Source organism: Echinops telfairi, unplaced genomic scaffold, assembly GCF_000313985.2.
Source record: "Echinops telfairi isolate 266 unplaced genomic scaffold, ASM31398v2 ScPeMD7_18;HRSCAF=68, whole genome shotgun sequence".
In the NCBI taxonomy this organism is placed as follows: Eukaryota; Metazoa; Chordata; class Mammalia; order Afrosoricida; family Tenrecidae; genus Echinops; species Echinops telfairi.
Window position 1 is genome coordinate 98,920,999 of NW_022103915.1, and position 7,930 is coordinate 98,928,928.

Here is a 7,930-nt window from a genome sequence, read left to right on the forward strand (position 1 = left end):
CAGCACAGGATGAAGGCGTTAAAGTTTGGATACTCTTACGTGCAAAACTCCCAGGTTCCTGTTTTACTACCTAACTAGGATCTCTTATCTTTGAAACAGGCAATTTAGTGGCAGTTGTTCCCTTCCCACTTAGCAATGAGGTTTTCTGTTTCCTTAGTGTCCTTTAGTCGTGGATGTTGCAAACCCGACCACCTAAGGGTCCCTGCTTCAAGTTTTCCCGACCACCAGGTACTTCCCAAGCCCACAGTACAACGGGGAGGAAGATCTCGGATTCATTTGAGGAGCTTGTGAAGCCAGAGGGTCTGTGGAGCCGCTTGTGGGTGGGGTTGGGCGCCGCAGGGGCGGGGCCGGCGAGGTCCCCAGGGGAACGGGTGGAAAGGCAAAGTTGTGAAGAGCCAGGCAGCTATGATTTCACAGGTTTCACGAAGGCTTCGTGTGCGAGGTTGAAGGAATTGGGGTGCTACCCTCCAGCATCAACTTTCTTGAGTCTAGAAGCTTCATTAGGCATTCTTGGGTTGTCGGAACTTGGAAAGGCGGCGGCTTCAGCTCCGGGGGCGGGTCCCCAGGGTCTTGTCGCCGCTCCCGGGCTGTTTGGCCTCCAGGCGTTGGGGGAGGGGCGAGGGTGGTGCTGCTCGCGCCTCCTTTTGCGCCTGCGCGGCAGGCTCCTAGCGGGTAGGAGCGTGTGCGCGGTGACGTGGACGTCTGGTGCGCGCGCAGGCTCTTCAGCTGGAGCGGACACACGGTGTGCAAACCGAACAGAATAACCCGCCCCCCAGCGGGATGTGATGGACTCGGGTTGAGGCCGGCCACGCCCCGCACGGTAACTCGGGCGTGGGTGGAGGGCGTCGTTTAGTACCGGCCCGATTGGAGTTTTTCGAGAGTTTGAAGCTCTTCTCTATTTGAGCGGCGTGAGAAGCGTTCCTCTTGAGAGATCTTCGCACGCTTGGGCCAGGCCAGGCCTTGCGCGGTGCCGCCTTTGGCGCGCGCCTATGGTCCCCTGAGCGAGGCTGCGCATGTCACCTCTCGCGCGTTCTCGGCCTCACTTCCGTGTCGCGCAGCGAACTAACTGGAAACATCGACGCCAGAGAAAGCAGCCACGAGGCGGGCGGGGTGAGAAGCGCCTTTGGCGCGGCCCTGCCCTCGCGTGCGTGGGGTGCTGTACCGCATGGTGCGGTCGCGTGACTTCCAGCTCAGTGCTGGCTCTTGATCGAGAATCCTGCTCATGCGATTTGCATTTTAGAGCTCAGTCGCAGGGTCCCAAAACTCTGAGGGGAGACGGTACTGACGTCGCTTTTCTTAGGAGCTAGTTGCAGCTTTTTGACACCCGTGGCGATGTCTTTTAGCAAATTTCTGAGCACATTGTTTGAGGCAGATTGTGAATGTAATAGAGGAGGATGAAGAGGTGAGTTGTATATAGGAGTGGGAACTTGGTAAACAAAGGGCCAGTGGTTCTTAGGTTCAGAAATGAGGGTGAGGGGAAAACAGGTGGGAAGAGCACGTGTTATTTTATTTTCATCGTGGGGTATCCTGTAGCTTGTTTTTAGGTTTGGGGGCTTTTTGCCTCTATCGGTCTCTCCCTTCAGTGGTAGGTGAGGCCCCAATATAAACAAACAAACAACCCCCTCTCTGGAATTCCTATGACCAAAATCGAGGCATCTGTATGTGTGCGAAGAGTATGGGGGAAGTTAGGGGCTATTTCACTGTGAGATGGTGGAGGAAAGCAAAGCTCTCGCCTAGCCTGGAGCCTGCGTACCTGTCTGTATCTCCTCCCTCTGGCGAGGGTAGGGTCCGGGAGCGGTGAAGGAAGTCTTTGAAAGGAAGAGGTTACTGTGAGTAGAGCAACCAGAGACTCCAAAGAGCACACTCTCCAAAGCTCGCGTCGCCTTAGCAAACACGTGTACTGTGAGGACTCTCGAGCCCACCCGCGCGCTGCTCGTGCGTGTTGCAACGTTCGCCACTTTTTTTTGGCGGAGTCGCTGGCAAGCTCTCTGCTCCGGTTTTTTTGTGTTGGTTGGTTTTTCGGGGGTGGGGGTGTGGGGCGCAAGACGCCGCGGCTTGACTGCCGGGCAAGTGCCAGGGGACAGAATGACGGCTGCTGGGAAGGGGGCTGGCCCCGGCCCCGAGGACCCTATTCTTTAATCTCCTCAGGAACCGAATTTGGCTTGGTCCCGCCAGGCGATCAGCGGATTCCGGTGTGTGGCACGTGATCCGCCGGGACGCCTCTTCCCCGGAAGAGCTTTCCTTGCGGCATTTTTTTCACGTGGTTGTTGGCTGTTGACTCCTGCTGTTGAAAAGCGGCCATTGTGGGCCTTTGGTAGTCGAAGGCGGCTGCTCCTTCCTGGGACATGCCGGAGACCTTTTATATTTCAAGGATATTGGAGCAACCCTAATACTACTTGGTGCTCTAGGGTTGTGCTCCACAGCCACTGTGTGGGTTGAAACAGTTTCACAGGAAACACATGCCCAGGACGTGAGATTGAGTGCCTTGGATAACTTGGTGTACGGACACCAAAGCAGGGTGGCTGCTTGGTGACTGTCCGTTTCTATCATAATTAACAAAAAACAGAAGAACATCTGTCTTTGCCACTGCTGGGAATTTCCTAGCTGTGAGTTGTAATTAAGGGGCCATTTCTAGGAATCAGGAAATGTACACGAATACAGCAGAACGGATGGTATTTAGAGGCAGAGCTACCTAGCCAAGTGTAATTCTGGGCTTAAAACCTGAGGAGTTTCAAATGTTTTGAAATTTACTTTACAGCTTGTTTTCATGAAATGCCTATGATGATGTCTGTTTTCCTCCAAAGTTAATAGTTATTAATAGAAATTACCATTTATTTGATTAGTAAAATTAACCTAGTGATAATTAAGCCCTAATGTCACTTGTTTTTAAGTTTTTTTCATTTTGTAGTCCATATTGGGTAAGTCCTGAGGTTTGAATGAACCCATTTTCTTAAAATGCGAACTTATTTACCTTGATCATGCCATTATAGTGAGGGCTTTTTAATAATATAGGGCACCTTAACAACTGTAACTGTGTTTAATTGGATGAAGTTTAGGTTTTTAAAAAAAACAATTTTGGAAACATTTAGCATGTTAAAAATATTTGTGTTTTTAAAATAGTGGTATTGATTTGGCGTAGCTATAAGATTTATTTACTTATTTTTATTTCTTTATTTATTTTGGCATGATAAACAAATTAGCAAGTTGGGTAACTGTTTTGTGAACTTTTGTATATTGATTGTATGAGAGTTTATTAAAACATTTCCTAAAGAGTTCACGGATGAAAAGACGTTTAGAAATAGCAACGCTTTCTTTTTTAAAAAATGGAACTTGCCTTTTTATTTCCCTGAAAATATTCTTATGGAAGTGTGTTTTTCTATGTGCCTGTCTTTTGGAGACACATTTCAGAAAGTATTTTCCGTTGCATAACTGGAGAAAGGCTAAATGGTGAAAAGCTGAAATTTCAAATTTTTTCGGTGCTTAAGCTATGTGTGTATGTGTGATGAAACTTTAGCCTTCTTTAAAGCTTTTATACTGTAAAATGCAAAGTATTTTTAGATCTTGCTTGAGGGAGATTTATTTATTAAAGAGTAAAACTAAGATACACTTTTTTACATTTGGGTGAAGGTTGTTTCAATACTTGAAAATTGCCTTTGTTTATGTGAGAAACAAGAATATACGGAATTAACTATTCTTTCATTGGAAAATTCAGTACAGTTGCTCGGAAACAGTCATATGCTTAGAGTGACTCTAGAGTAAGAATGTAATTTCTTGGTTTTAAACTAATAGCTAGCAGTCTACATCTCATTAAAATGATTATTTTAGTCATAAATTAGATCTCTCATTTGATCAACTAATGGAATAACTTGATTGGAGGATTTTTAAAAAGACCTTGCACAAGTACTGCTCCAAACTTCTATCTTTCCCCGGTTTGCACATTTTTACATAAAAAAATCTATTAAATGCCCAAGCTCAAAATTGCAGTAGGACAATCTGACATTTTTAGGCAAAGAGGATACTTGAAATATAAGGTTAGTGTAAAATTCACTGTAAATTCAGTCCTGTCATTGTTGAATAAATTGTATTCTTGTCAATGGAATCTTTTGATGTTTAATAAATTAATATCTAAAAGAGTGCTTTTTAAAGCATTGGTTAAAACTTTGCTGTTCTGCTCTGAAAATCAAGATTTTAATGTTATAGGTAACGTTTTAAGAGATTCTGAACGCTTCCTGTACATTAATTTGAGATAGTAAAAAAAAGTCTTCAGTTGCTTCTTGCTTAGTCATATTGAAATACACGTAATAGATACGTTTTACATAGTTGCTCCAAAAAATAATTGGTTATTTATACAGCACATTGCACTTTATGAACTAAATACAGGATTAGGAGTTTGTTGTACTATTTTGAGTTGCATAGCACTGTAGAGATATTGTTATTCTTATGTGTCCTCTAAGCTTTATTATTTTGCCCAAACCAGTTGCTATTGAGTTGATTTCAATTCATAGCAATCCCCATGTATGTCACAGTAGTGTTCTATAAAGTTTTCAATGGCTGAGTCTTTGGAAGTAGATGGAGAAGCCTTTCTTTCCAAACGTGAACCTCCCAACTTTTTGGCTTGCAGTCGAGTATGTTAACTTTGTCCCATTTAAAGTCATCTCTTGTGACTTAATAAGACTGTTTAAAGGAACCTGGGTGGTGCTGTGGGATAAGAGTCCTGGTGCTAACGACCAGGTTAGTCAGTGGTTGAAAACTCACCAGCTACTCTGAGGGAGAAAGATGAGACTCCTCTTTCTGAGACTGCTATTCAGGGTAGCTATGAGTCAGAATTGCCTTGAGGGAAATGGGTTTGCTTTGTTTTTTAAAGTTTGTTTAAATTTTATCAATGTCTGACAGGTGTTACTTAAGCTTGTTAATTAGTGGTAGAAATTCAATTTGGAAGGCTAAAACTTGAGACAATTTTTGAAAAGAACCACCTAAGTTTCATGTCTCTTAAATAACTACAAATCAGGGGAGAATACTACTTCCCCACAATGGACATCAGTACTTCAGTGTTTGGAAGTGAGTTTTCTATTTTTAATTTTAGCCACAAAAATATTTTTGTCTAGGAGACTTGAGAGGGCAGTTCTACTGTCTTCTATATAGGGTTGCTATGAATCAAAATTGATTCATGACTCACAACAACATAGCCCTAATAACAAGCAATCACCAATCTTTTTGGAGTGTTGCTTCTTAAATTATCTGTTATCCTCAGACTTTCGTTGTTGCTGTGCTGTGGAGTTGATTTTAACTCATAGTTATTCCACATGACAGAGTAGAAGTACTCCTGCCCCTGCCCCTGGTCATATAGTCTGTAATCTGTATGGGGAGAACCCTAGTGGCATAGCAGTTATACTTAGGGATGCTAACCACAAGGTCAGCAGTTTGAAACTACCGGCTGCTTCTCTGGAGAAATATGGGGCTTTTTAACCTGGTAACAGACTTTCTACTCCAGTAAAGAGTTATAGTCTGGGAAACTCAACAGAGCAGTTCTACCCTGCCATATAGGGTCACTATGAGTAGGTGGGCATCTAGTCCGTGGTAGCGAAGGTTTGTTTTTGTGATCTTTCTGGTAGCAGATCTCTCCCACAGAGCTACTAAGTGATTTCAAACTGCTTACTTCTTGAATAGCAGGCAAATGCATAACTGTTGTGCCACCAGGACTCCTTATGCTTAAGCTAATTTATGTAAAAATATCTATTAAAAAAACAAAAACAAACTCACTGCCATCAGCTCATAGTGACCCTATAAGACAGGGTAGAACTGCCTAGGTGAGTTTCCAAGACTGGAATTCTTCTCAGGAGTAGAAAGTCTCTTCTTGTTCCCTGGGAGTGGGCTGGTAGTTTTGAACTTAGCTTTGAAGATGTTATTTTGGTCATATGATCAATCTTGGAAGAAGAGGTAAAATTCAAATTAGGGCATTTTACTCCTTCTCAGTAGTTCTTAATGTAAGATAAAATTAGAATTTTTAATTAAAATGCACAAATTGTCAATTTGATAAAGTAAAATTACCCTCTCATATACATGTAGTAATCTTTTTTTGTGATCTTAATTAAGATACAATTCACATAACACAAAACTCACCATTTAAAAGTGTACATGTATAGTAGTTTTTACGTATCATGTTGTGTACCCGTCACCAATATCTAATGCTAGAACGTTGCTATCACCCCCAAGAGAAATCCTGTCTTATGTTAGCAGTTTTTTTTCCCCCAGTTCTTCCTTCCCCCATCTCTTGGCAACCATTAACTTTCTATTTGTGTGGATTTGCCTATTCTGGACATAAAATCTTACACTTTCTGGCCTTTTCCCTTTAACTTAAGAATTAGTTTTAACTTGAATTTTTAAAAGAGGTATGTTCTCAAAAATTTTTAAAGAGGATGTAGTATCTCAGCTACCTGGTTTATCCAGGGTATTTACTATTATTACTAATTTTCTTAGCTTTCCAGCGCTAACCTTAATGTTTACTTATTATTTACATTAAGAAAACATATTTTTAATGCTTCTGGGTCTTTGACTTTTAAAATTAGCATAATTACAAATTTTCTGAACATTTTGAGCTTAAAATATATTGCAGCTAATTTTGTGTCAGTCCCTAAGGAATTTATCATTCTTTTACAGATGCGCGTATTCTACGCTATGGATGTGCCATAATTATTTAATCAGTGTATATTACAGGGTGATTCTGTCAGTCAAACAATGGACTGCTTAATTGGAAGGTTGGAAATTCGCAAAGAAAGATGAGACTTTTTGCTCCAGTAAGAATTTTTATAGCCTTGGAAATCCTATGTAGGGTCACTATGAGTCACAGTGGACTCGATAGCAGTGGGTTTAGTCTTTTCTTTTTTTTTCAGTTGGTTCTCTCCAGTCACATTTGCTCTCACAAATGGCTATGTGTATATATGTAGAAGGAGCCTAGATCAGCAAGGCAAACAGTTCAAAACCACCATCCACTCCTGCTTTCTGCAAGGAAAGATTTATAATTTCAGGAACCCACGGAGGCAGTTTTATTCTGTCCTATAGGGACATTTTGTGTTGGAATCTACCCAGTGGCAGTGAGGGTTTTTTTTGGGGTGGGGTGGGGGGAGGAAGGGGACTAGCTATATAGATGTAAGATAGTCATGGAAGATGCATTCGTACTTTTGATATTATCAAGTAGCTCTTCCTCCTAGAGATTCTCTAATTCTGACTGTCAGCAACTATTTGCATGATAATGTCCTTTTCACCACCAGTCTGAATTTTTTTTTGTTTTTGTAAAGGAATATCACAGAATGGCAAGATGGTTCTAATGTGCATTTTTCTGATTTCAAGTGAGGCTGTGTACATTTTCATTTATTTCCTTTAGCTTTTCTGGGATCTATGTCATGTCTTTGGCCCATTTTAAAATTCAGGCTTTTGATCTTGTTTGAATTGGAGGAGCCATTTTTATATTAAAGAAATGAGCTATTTATGATATAATTTACAAAATAAAATATGCTTTTGCTGGCCAACCATCTGATTAAAAATAATTTTTTTGTGTGTAGATGTTTTTACCAGATTTTAAAAGTTAGAACATACTGCATTTTCAACTTTAAAAATTACGTAAAAATTCAATTAGTTGTCAGTTTTATTTTTTAAAATTAAAAATTTAAATCTTTAATTTATCTGGAATTATTTGCAATATGAGATCTGAAGTATGGACCCAGCTGTGTTTTTCCAGTAAGTTCAATGACATGTTATGGCTTCTTTAGATACACGTGCTGGCAGGATGCCATTTTTCTTATTTATGAACCCATGATAGTTCTATGGTCAATAACTAAATTTGTACCACGATGTTAACATACAAAAATAAAGTTTGCTTATTTTTTTTACCCATCCCTGGAGACCTGTGTAAAGGAGTCTTTTTTTTTTTTTT

The 7,930-nt window shown here is 41.1% G+C and overlaps 1 protein-coding gene across 8 annotated transcripts in view; it reads left to right on the top strand.

Annotated features, from left to right (window-relative positions):
• Positions 1-733: 733 nt before the first annotated feature.
• MGA (MAX dimerization protein MGA) overlaps positions 734-7,930 on the top strand; it is a 70,016-nt gene continuing 62,819 nt past the window's right edge. For 7 of the 8 annotated variants that reach the window (XM_045288208.1, XM_045288211.1, XM_045288214.1 and 4 more), the window contains exon 1: positions 734-820. The gene's annotated coding sequence lies outside the window, so the exon portion shown is untranslated. Of the gene's footprint in view, positions 821-1,372; positions 1,403-7,930 lie in introns of those variants that run through there. The other variant, XM_045288209.1, reaches the window with a different exon arrangement.